Source organism: Macrobrachium nipponense, chromosome 6 (assembly GCF_015104395.2).
Source record: "Macrobrachium nipponense isolate FS-2020 chromosome 6, ASM1510439v2, whole genome shotgun sequence".
Classification (NCBI taxonomy): domain Eukaryota; kingdom Metazoa; phylum Arthropoda; class Malacostraca; order Decapoda; family Palaemonidae; genus Macrobrachium; species Macrobrachium nipponense.
In genome coordinates this window covers 57,021,542-57,034,041 of record NC_061108.1, presented here as the reverse complement: position 1 = coordinate 57,034,041, position 12,500 = coordinate 57,021,542, and the positions used below count along the sequence as shown (strand labels likewise).

At 37.6% G+C, this 12,500-nt stretch overlaps 1 protein-coding gene across 6 annotated transcripts in view; it reads right to left on the bottom strand.

Moving 5' to 3' along the window:
• LOC135216379 (long-chain fatty acid transport protein 4-like) overlaps nt 1-12,500 on the bottom strand; it is a 447,308-nt gene that overhangs the window by 304,083 nt on the left and 130,725 nt on the right. The gene's annotated exons all lie outside the window — the stretch shown is intronic.

The window sequence follows — 12,500 nt, the reverse complement described above, 5'->3', positions numbered from 1 at the left end:
TGTGGTGTCATTCCCCCTTCGAAAGCTAGCCAATCACTGGCGTGCAGTCAGCGGGGCTAAGTTGTAAAGCTAGGTGGACTTTACTATAGTTTAAGGTATATTCTATGTAGGTTGATAGTTTAAGGTATACATTTGGTGTTTGAACTATCAAAATAAGAAATTATAAATGTTTTTAGTGGGGACCTTTGGTATTTGAACTATGTAAATGGCCAGTTATAAGCATTTTTAGAGGGATATGTCTGTACTTGCAGATATTAGCTATTCGCCGGTGATTGTGGTTCCTACCTCTCACAAATACCAGGGAGCTGACTGTACATATAATCATATCTATTCCCATATACTATATATACATATACATATATTGCATTTGTATGCAATTTAAAATTTATTAAGGAGGCCCACCTACCCCCCAAAATAAATGCACAACTGCTCAATACTACAACTCTCATGAGGATATTGTTCTTAGTTTTGTCCCCAAGAGAGGAACCTGCGTCTAAGATTCCCAAGACTGGGATATTTGACAGTAAATGTCTAACAGTCAAAGGCACAAGACAGTCATCACAGAATGAAGGATCTTTGATGGATGTCAAGAATCTATCAGTGAGTCTTGTATGTCTAACCCTAAGCCTACACATCATTTCTTGTTTCCTTGGCATATGAGGATATGACCGAGGAGACAATGATGACGTAATACTGCATTTTCTGGTTTATTGTGATATTTCCCTAAAGGTACTGCCAGAGCATTTTAATTTTCTAACCTACTAGAGGATACATAATGATGGTTATGATTTTTGGTGGTGATCTGAGGCTTTACGAGCCAAAGAGGGAGGTATTGTGGTTCCTTTTGGTGTTGTGTTTCTTAGGGGGGAGACACTACTGCATTGTGGTTTTATGGAGGTGTTGTATTTTTATATTCACCTGTAGTTATTTTTGGCAGTATATAATTGTTGAATTGTGGTTTACTGTGGTTTATATCCCGAATAGGTGGTATGTAACTTGGTTTTACACACTTGGGGTAGTATCATGGGGGGAGTTATGTTTTTAGGGACAATTTTTTTGGCAACTTTGGTGATATCCTAGAGATAGTTTTGTGAAATGTGGTAATATAGTGTTTGTATAGAATTTTTGGGGTTATTTGGAGAATAATGGTTTTGGAGGTTGCAAGTCTGCCTAGACAAATCTCTAGTGCGATTCGGGCACATGACGTGTTCACAGGTGGAATTTTGCTGATAACGCTGTGATGAGTCTGGTTGCTGATTTTTCCCTTTCAGAGTCGATTACTTGGAAAACGTTCAGTTAGTGTTTCCTACAATTTGAGGTCATTGTTTGACAGATGTATGTCTAGGTTTAATTCTTCTTTAATTGACCAGTGACATGACTGACATACTGAAACACCATAAACATTGTTCCCTACGCGAGCAAGACATCTTTCAGCTACTACAGAGATGTATGTTGCCGACATGCAAAAGAATCTACGAGTCTACGAGGTTTTACGACGCTTTTGGACTATGGAAGTCATCAGTTGTCTTCCACTGGGAGACGTTTTGCCTTTCTACAGCGTGTTTCACGAGTCTGTGCAGCTGCAAACCATACACAGACATACGCACGGGAGCGTTGGAAATTCAAGATGAGAAAATGTCTCTACAGTCAACTGTTATTATAGCCCGGATACAGGCTATTCAAATTAATTTTATATAGTAGACATTGTACTGCCAAAAACATGCAGTTATTTTTATATTATTATAGTGTTTATTGAGCCGGCTAATGTGTTGTTCTTATAATTTTCTATAAACTTTGGCTGAATGCGGTCATTCAGAAGGGGGTGGCCAAGCAGCATTATGAGTATGATTTGTACCTTTGAAAAGTGTATCCATGAATTATCTTTTTTTTTTCTGAATGGGTGGATGTGATGGTCAGTGACATTCTTAGAATGTAGAGGTCATCAATTTAACTCTCCATGGAAACAGTGGTCCTAAAGTGACAAGACAGCTCAGCTTCGGAAATGCTGACACAACTTCCTTGGGTGGCATGATGTCGAAGGTTGCTGCCTAAGCAGAACAGACCACGTCCTGTGTCCATGCACAAGCGGATGCAGATATGCTTTCTGAATCTGGTTTGGGGCAGATTCTTGGACATGAACTATGATCTGTATAATGATGTCATGAACTTGTGACGAAATTAGTGATGACACTTATTTGGGAGTGTCTTGTGTGTTAATTTGTGCTTGCGTTCGTGCGAGCTATTTCCCTACATAATGAGAGAGTAAGTTAGCCAAAATAAAGAACGATACAAAGTCGGCAAGGGGCCAAGATGGCTCCTTTGATCGTGTTTTTGGTTAAGTGTGTGTAATCTGTGTTGAATGGGTAAGCATACTTATTTTTTAGTCATATTTGTTTCAAAGATGTTCTATTTCATTTGACCTTTTGATTTTGATCTATAATCTTTGCTTATGGATGTGGTCTCCTGTCTTCCTATAGGCGGATCTGGACCAAAGGGGAACTGATCTGGTAACTTATTTAGAAATGGGAACTTCACTGATGTTCCATGGCGTTACTAGACTGTGCTATGACTTTTCCTAGTTTTATGACTAAACTAATGTTGGTTATTGTACAGAAAGGGGTGGACAGGTTTAGTTCAATCCCCAGGGTTATCTGAGATATTTGGATTTTGAATTCAACCTTTCATTTAATCATTTTGTTAAGAACCTGATTTATTTAGTTAATGCTTTGCTCTTAAATAAATGTATTTAAAGATTCTATTGACTGAAGAACACTTCTTGGGTAAACAACATAAGGTAAAACTATTTCCATTCAGAGTTAAAATTTCCTTTCCAGCCTTTAAAATTGCATGCAGTTTTGCTGTAAAAAGAGGATGCAACAGATTATAATCCCCCGCTTCTTTCTATGTCATGGAAGGACACTCCAAAGCCGACAGCAGTATCTGACTTTGAGCCATCCGTGAAAACTGCAACAGAGTTATCATACTACGGAGAATGATCTAAAAATATTGACTATATTGCCTCACTGGACACTTCTGCCATGGTAAAATGAAAATCTACAAAATTTTACCTCTGGAAGGTTCAACGGGGGTGCTTGTAGTGTCTTCGAAAAGTTTTGCTGGTAATATTTCTATCCTTGTTATATTTAACTGCCTGATTATACATTTCACTCCAAAAGCAAATGGCTGAGGTTGCTATGGGTGATTTTCATAAAACTGTTAATGCCTTTCATTTCTGATACAAATGCTGGTCAAAGACTTGAGAAGCCTTTGAAATCTGTACCAGCTCCAAAGCAGATTCTGGTAATGAATATCCGGAGGTATCTCACTAGCATCAGCATCTACCAGTATGCCCTCAGTGGGAGATGATTTAAATGCTCCTGTAGACAATCCTACTCCTACATGACGAATTGAAGTGAGCATTTTCAGGCTATTAGGCTTTGCTAATAAGCTGATTTTGAAAGACCAAGGCTTTGTATAGTCTCAGTCTCAATATGAGTTCGGTCTGCACCAACAAAATACGAGACAGAACCTTCAGCGCATTCATTGCTTTCAAGCATTTTGTCTTGCTATACTTCAGATGAGGAATCCAAGTCGGCTTGCTACCAAAATTGAACCCAAGAAACCTTGTTTCCCCAACACATGGGATTCTTTCCCCATGTATCAACAGATCTGGATCAGGATGGAATCCTCTCATGTGGCAAAAGTGCATGGCTACTATTTTACTAGCTGAAAATCTAAAACCATTCATCTCAGCCCACTTTACTATATTATCAATGCAGAGTTGAGGGCGGCATTCAACCACTGCCATCCGTGTTGCTGCAGAGGATATTGAAAGGTCATCAACAAAAAGAGTATAAGCTACATATGGGGAAATTATTTTGGACAACCCATTGATTGCCAAGGAGAACAAGGTTACAATTAAAACACTTCCTTGTGGTACTCCTCCTTCTTGGTTGAATACCTCTGACATTGTTGATCCAACTTAAACCTGCAATAACCTATTTGTTAAAAATGTCTTTAAAAAAGGAGGCCAGTTGCTTCTCAGGTTACATTTATAAAGAGCCCTCAGAATGCCATATCTCCATGCTGTATCATAAGCCTTCTCAAGATATAAGAGAGGAGTAGGGTTATGCTGTTAGTTAGCAAAGCTTCCATATTGAATTATTAAATCATTAAAATAGTTTAACCAGACCACTGAGCTGACTATCAGCTTTCATATGGCTGGCCCAAAGGATTAGGATGAAATACGAGGTCTAAGCCATAGGCCAAGCACGGGACTAAATACTACATCATTCAGCATGGTGATGAATGAATTAAAATGAAATTAAAAATGGCACAAAGACATGCTTTTACACTGGAACACAGACATTAAACACATTCCCTCATGTTTTCACACACACACATTAAAAAATTGATATTAAAATTCAAAATAAACATTTAAAAAACATTTGTTTTCTGAATTCATTAAATGCCCTATGGGTTTTTATATTCTCATTATTTACTTATTTATTTTTTATCTTTTATCAATTGAATTACAGTTCTTCAAGAATATTAAAACTGAAATGACTGAACATGTAGAAGATTCTGACGAAATTTCAATAATTGATTTACTTCTAAAAGTAGATAATCACTGTTGGTTATAGGTACTTAGGACATTCACACAATACACGTTGGACTCTTATCATCAATTTGCAAGTTGAGCATTCAAGGGAGGAGGGCCATGTGGACTGTTTATTAAGTGTCCATGCGTCAAATGAGTATGGCCTATTTGAAGACACGTCAGAATTACTTGTGTGTGTCTCTGATGTGATGAACTTCATTTTCCAAAACAGGATTTGATCTGTTTCAATTTATTATTTATATAGGCTCCTCATTCCATATATTTTGCCATTTATTTACAAGGATTGTTTCTATATATGTTATATAGTCGTCACCAATAGGGATGTTTACATTTGCTCTTGTCATGGGGACAGTTTCTTTAGCTGCTTTATCAGCCTCTTTCTTTCCCTTAATGCCTACATGGGCCTGGGTGACTCGGTCCAACATATTTCAATATTTTTTTTCCATTATTATATAACTTATGGAGTGAAAACTTACTTTGCTGTACAATATTATTTTTTGGTTTGTAATTTTGAATTATTTCTATAGCGCTTCTGGAGTCGCTAAACATCACAAAATTATTAAATGAGGGGTTTTTAATCATTTTTATGGCTGATGCAATTTCACACAACTCAGTTGTGTGAAATTACATCAGCCTTAGATCTGTTTGCCTAATCATGGACCTTTTGGGATTATATGTTCTACTGTATGCTGTCTATAAAGTGTGAAAAATTTCGTTTTATTCAGTCCAAGGAAGTAATTTTGACATTGAAAGTAACTGTGTATTTATATTCAGTGACTCAATCTTCTAGCTCTAGTTGGGAAGGTGGTAAATGATTATTGATAAGTATATCTCTTAATGCAAGTACATTTTTGGTTTGTGCAACATTTCTCTGAATTTTTAGAACACTTCATTGTTTCCAACTCTCTATGGGGAGAGAGAGAGAGAGAGAGAGAGAGAGAGAGAGAGAGAGAGAGAGAGAGAGAGAGAGAGAGAGAGAGAGAGAGAGAGAGAGAGAGAGAGGGGTAATTCACCACATTTAACTTGTAAGGATGAGGTTCGTGATGACCTCAAGGCTCCTGAACACATTCTAAGACCTTCATTGTTAACTGGGTCTAACGTTTTCAGCATTGCGTCTGATGCCGAGCCATATATTTCGCTCCTACAATCAATAATAAACAATAATGTTGCTTTGTACAGTAATAGTAAGGGTATGTCTATCGGCTCCCCAAGTAGTGCTCGATAGTTTTTCATTGGATTTAATGCTCTGGTACATTTTGATTTAATGTGTTATGTGGGCCTTCCAACTCACCTAGAAAAATGATGTCCAGAGACGGTGATTTTATGTAACGTTTTGAACATTGCATACCTCCATGTAGTATCATATACCTTTTCAATGTCAAAAAAAAAAGACAGCTACAGTCATTTGTTTTCGTTCAAATCCTATACTAATGTGGTCTTGAAAGTTAGACATAGAATGCAATGTAGATCAGTTACATTGTGACCCGAATTGAGTGGGAGTCCAAATCTGCTTTAACAACGCCATAATGAGTGGCATGCTTGGCGGGATTACTTTGTTCACAATCCCTTATCCGAAACCCTCGGGTCAGCTGTGTCACTTTTTGGATTTTTTTTTCGGATTTCGGCACTGAAGGTTGCTCCTAAATACAAAAGGATATTTCATTTCAAACAATAACATTCTGTAAAACTAAAAATGACACAGCATAAAGAACTGTAATTGCATGCACAATTACTTATCATCTGATCTCCTGTATCAGGCGATCCTCAAAATATTGTCCCAAAACATGATTTCATTACATACAATAACATGTACATATCATGTATAATGAGAGACGCATTTCACTCGATTACATGGAGATATGCTTAATATGTAGGTTTCTTTTTTTAGTAGATAATACTAGGCTAGTCTTCCTATGTCTATCTCATTTTCGGTACTCTCACCTATAAGACTTATATAAGTTAGCTTTCAACTAACTAATATGCCTATGAGTAACAGTTCATCATCATTCAACTAAGCTTACCAAATTTGTAGCTTGTGTAAGAATTCATTCACAACCAGTTACTACTGCTGAAACACACTGGAATAACCAACCGCAATTATTGACATAAACAACAGAATCGACTAAGCGCTGTTTGCCGATTTTAGTTACTGTAACTATGACACAATTATTAAGCGTTGCGTTCCAGTTGTCCTGTTAAAAGCCTGCTTATTTTCAATGTAATTCCATAAATAAAAATAAAATATCTTTCATTCATCTGTCACGCAATGGAAAAGGTGTAAAGAACGTATGCCACCAACTTTACGCATCAGGTATTATAGCTGCTGTCATGGGCGCCCGCAGCGTATTTTCTAATGGGGGCAAATTATATATATATATATATATATATATATATCTATATATATATATATATATATATATATATATATATAATATGCAGTGGAATTGCGATGCAAATAATTCAAGTGAAGCAATATGGAATAAAAAATACAGAAATTTACATTGACCTTTTTTCAATAGTTCCCTAAAGTACTACTAACTGAAATCAAACATATCTTGAAATAATAACAGTTATATACTAGATACAAATCTTATGCAATATAATGAGACACCTTTGATTTACTTGAAATGAAAGAATGTGCTCTAGAATGTTAGAAAAACAAAGTGATACAGTTAAATGTAATGCATTTTTTCAAGCCAGCCACTGTTCATTTGGAAACGAACTGTCATCTCCTGTGGTCACAGGATTTCAGGGGGGAGCAAGTGCCCCACCTTGCCCCTACGTGCGGGCGCCCATGGCATGGCAGCTGTCATGAAGATACGAATAATGAGCAGACTCCAAAGTTTTAGAGGGAAAAGCAACCTCTGAAAATGGCAAAATCACATCTATACTACATTTAATTTACTGCGTTCATAAATATAGTAGTTGCAATTTTTATACCCAGCTTCGATAGTTTACGAAAAAACCATTAACTCAAAATTAAGTTAAATTAGGCAACCACAGACAATGACATTGTCGGTAAAGCGCAATCAGCTGATTATTTTAATACAATAAACAAAATCAGAATACAAATAGCACATGATCACTCTCTTCATATTTTATAATACGATAATACTACATGTAATATCATTAGATATTGTAAAACTAAATTTTAATTATTATCATGCTCAACACAACTGTTACTCGACTTTTGCAAATGGATATCTAACAGGGGCAATAGTCTCTCTCTCTCTCTCTCTCTCTCTCTCTCCTCTCTTCCATCGACCCCAATACTTATGATGACGCTCGATCCTCAAGTAAAAAATTCCGGATGAAGGATTGTAATCTGTATCGACATAAACGACCGTGGCTTCCTTAAGTACAAATAAAATACTTTTTATTCATCCTTCATGCAATGGAGATCTTAAGGAGAATACCAGTAAATTAAAGAGGCAGATTATAGCCGAGGCTGAATAAAACGAACAACGGGCAGGAGAAAGTAATGTCCGGAACTTGCGAAATCACACTTTTTGCTTCTACAATCAAGTAGCTACTGAGCACATTTTAGAAAAAAGTTTGGTCATTCACAAGAAAAAAAATATTCGGTTATATTTCTTCTAGCAACCAATGGCAATGAAGATGTCGGTAGTACTCAATCAAGATTTTGATATTGCAACATGGCGTACGACGACAATGTTTACATCTTGCAATAGTGTAAAAATATGATAATATTAAATACAATTGGTCACAGCAAGCAAAACAACATTTATTTAAATCATCATTATCATGAATATAGTTGTACTGTTTAACTTTTGCAAATGATCACTTTTCCCCAGAAAATATTTCGGTTTTTAGTATTACGCTTAAGATATCGTAAACCTGTCATGAAACTGGTGTTGCGAAATGAACACTGGTGTGCAGTGCAAGTCAAGTCATCAAGTGTATTCCATTCTAATCTGTCTACTATACTTGAGGTACCTACACACATAGAGCTGAGTCTCCTGAGGACAACGTTCCATGGTTTTGAATTGCGCTGGTTTGGTCGTCCTTTATATACAGCACACGTGACGTCATCTGGATCCGTGAATTCTTCGATTTTGCTTCCTGTTCTATACGAGGTTGAACAACTACGGTCCCATTTTGGGTTGTGAGCTTTAAAATTTCCTACTATTTATGTACATTGCTAAGTCACTCTTTCAGTTTATTAATGTCGTAATTTTCTATTAGGTTGGTTGTATAAATTCTAAATGACATAATTATCGTATTTTTATTCGTTTTTTAAAACCTGATATTTGGAAGTGAGTCATGTTTACAGGTACTTTGTCATAAGCTACTTTGCTATGTACCTTAATTTCCTTCCTCCTCTCGTGATGTAGATGCTAAGATGTTTTGACTGACAGGATGATAGAGTTTTGTTGACATGCTGTAAACATGTCATTGGTGCTTAGTCTTCTACTGTATTTCTCCAAGGTGTAATCTGATCTATAGACCATTTACGTTCCATAGTATAATATAAATATTGAACATTTTATGTTCTAGCAATGGAGTTCTCCTTTCACTTTTGTATTATCAACTTGGATTTTTTCCAATATAATTTACTCCCGACATTTGTTTGTTTTTCTTCATAATATACTAAGAGTTCAATGCACAAACAAACTTTTTTAGTGGTTTTTTTCTGTATTTCATAAAATTTCTCATAATATTTGCTAAACTATCTTTATGTTTTTGTTATTACTACACAATGCAATGAGACAATCGTTACATCCACGCGTTATCATGCATATTTCTTGTTTTACCTGTTCCTGCTGTACAAATACTGTTGATGAAGTCATCTCTTCTCCCTTGACAAAATCATTGTTATCTATGGTATGGTTCGTCAGATCCACAATAAGCATAAATTGGTTCATCTCGACAGCGATGAACCAATTGTAGTGGCTTTAGTACATAAGGTTTCAGTCTTCTGTTTTGACCCAAAATGTCATCTTTTATTTTTGCAATGCTTTATATTCTATTATTTTTTCTATTATATAATATAGCTCACAATCTTAGACTTTGGGATATCTCAAGAGTCCAACAACATATTCTTCTCGACCAGTTCATAATTATTTTCAGGAGGAAACAAAAGTACCCTGGATGCTGTTCGTAATGTCATGCTTTTTTTATATTTACATTATCAATGTTTTTATATAGAAAAATAATCTTCAAATTGGTTTTGTATTGTGGCTTCTTTAAGCTACATCAGTTCTTTCATTTGTCTGAACGACATTTCTGTTGCTGGATGTCTTTTTAACAAGTACTTTTCCAATATTTCAGGGCTGAAATTTGTTTTGTTTCCATGGTTAGAAACCTTGACCAACTTCCACTGGGTCATGTCAATATTTACTCTTTTTGGGTCTTTTCTACGGTATTGAAGTTTCAAACCACCCGAGATTTGATCAGTTGGATTATCCTGGGAATTGTCCATTTCCCCGCCAGAAGACTTGCTCTGTACCGGAGCAGCAGTCGTCAACTGTACCGAGCCGTTACCATCGAAGGGACAAGGGGTACTCTAATCTTTATAGTTACTACTCATAAAGATCAGTGAAAAAAATAAATAAGTAAATAAATAAATCTGAAAACCTTAAAAAGATATCATCAGCCTTCCACGGAGTTTATTCTTCCGCCAATGGCATAAATGAGAGCTGACTCCCAAATGTCTGCGGCCCTACCCTTCTCCCATCCCCCAAAGGGGATAGCACAACACTATTAGAGTAGCCAAAGTTTAAGCCAAACCCACTTGCTAGGACTGAGGATAATAAAAGAATACTACATTCCCACCCTAATCATATATTGGGACACCGGATATGCCGAGTCCTATCCCTAGAACCAAACCCCCCTTGGATTCAATCGGCAAACCTGCATAATAGTTCCGCCCTTGAGCTATTAATCTAATATCTTTCAGGTCCAAACGTTATTGGGTATTTGATGATCCTACCAACGTTCCCATTGCTTAAAATCAGATATAAACCCTATCCCAGCTAGATATCTTTTCATATTTATCAGGTCCTATAAATTTTACCAAAAGTGGAAAATTCCACAAAATTAAAAAAAAATATATATATTATATATAGGATTCTTGGACTCAAAGCCGGGAACAAATTGCAGGGGTTAAGAGCCACCTCACCATGTGAAGGTGGTCCCAAGTTGAGGGGGGACTGAGGGCAAAATTTTATATAAATATTTCCCTTCACTCAACTACGTTAGGTACTCTAGTTTTACGAGCGGAGTGGCATGCCATCACACTCCCCCTCCATCAAGTTAAGCAATAGTGAATTTCACAATCCAATATCATACCAAAGTCGTCAACAAAAGAGGACGAAAGAATGGGGAAAATTTATCAGAGGAGGAGTAGTAAAGGAGTAATAGGTCCCAATGTTCAGTTGAAACTACAGCAGAGAGAGTAGGCATAAAGGAGCATATACTCCCCTTCCTGCAGAGTGGATCCCTACACTCCCCACCTCGTCAAGGGGTTGGGATCATGGGGATACAATACACAAAGGTATTCACACACTGAATGGAAAATTCTAGTCAAATTCCCTTAAAAGCTGCTCATTATGTGATGGTGTCAATTTACGTCAAGTTACAAGGTAAATGTGGAAAGGGAATGGGATACTGAAGGTTCTCTCTCTGAGTGCACTGCTTCTGGTCCCAAGGCCAGATTGATGGACTCCAACTCCTGGAACTCCATGACCGATCTAATGTATGCTTCCTCCTCGGCGACTGGTTTTACCTTGCAGTGTCCTGCCTTTCCATTGGTCTCGTCTGTTCTCTCATCCTAGAGGTGGGAGGTATCCCCTACTAACATAGACCTCAAAGTTATCTAAAGTTATCTACTATGAAGGAGCAACCCACTAAAGGAGACAAAGAAAAGGGTGGTAAAACTCTGGCCAGAGACGAGATCGAGAGTGAATCGTCTCACTAGACTCTCCTACTAGGAAGCTCTCTCTCTCTCTCTCTCTCTCTCTCTCTCTCTCTCTCTCTCTCTCTCTCTCTCTCTCTCTCTCTCTCTGGGACTTAGCTGGGGGAGTTGGCAGATCAGCATAGGACCTTGACCACTTCATAGGGGGAAGGTGGGGTTGTCACTCACAAGAAACTGGTGGGTCACCAAGTTGGATTCTCAAACCTTCCCAAACGATATATAGCTTTCCAACATCGTTGTACCTTCTACATCTGTCTAGCTAAGGTGGCAAAGGCTGGAACACTAGAAGGCATGGAGAGGGGTTAAGAGTAGGTTCTCGTAGAGGGACCATTGAGGTGATCCACCCCACACATTCCACATGTGGCACGCTCATCACCAACATGCAAACACAGAATGCAGGCCTACCACAGTCAGTGCCATAAATTTACTGAATAAATATGGAAATTGGGATTCGAAACCTCTATTGTAGCCATCAGAAACACATATATGGATGGTAAACAACACACTTGGTCACACAAAGGAAATTGTCCATGGTGCTGGGTCACGCAAAGCAAAAAGCACGGAATGCTTCCCTTCAGCACAAAAATAACTATACTACACTGCACTGATGGAGGTTAAGGGATTGGAAAGGCAAGGCAAGATGCAGCAGTGAAAGCGAACAAAGGGGACAAACATGCGACACACATAAACAAATCTGGACTAGGGCAAGACGACGTCAGCAACAACCACACACCGAGACAACTGAGAACAAAATGGAAGAGCTAACCCACCTCAGTTCACAGGTGACTCATAAGCCTACCCATTGGGCATTTGTTTTATATTCAAGTAAGCAGACAGCCACAACACACTTTGCCCTGAGTATTCCAGCTATGAAAGCAAAGGTTTGTATTCTCGGCAGAACAACTATATATATACCAATCTACAAGCTGGACCTACAAGATG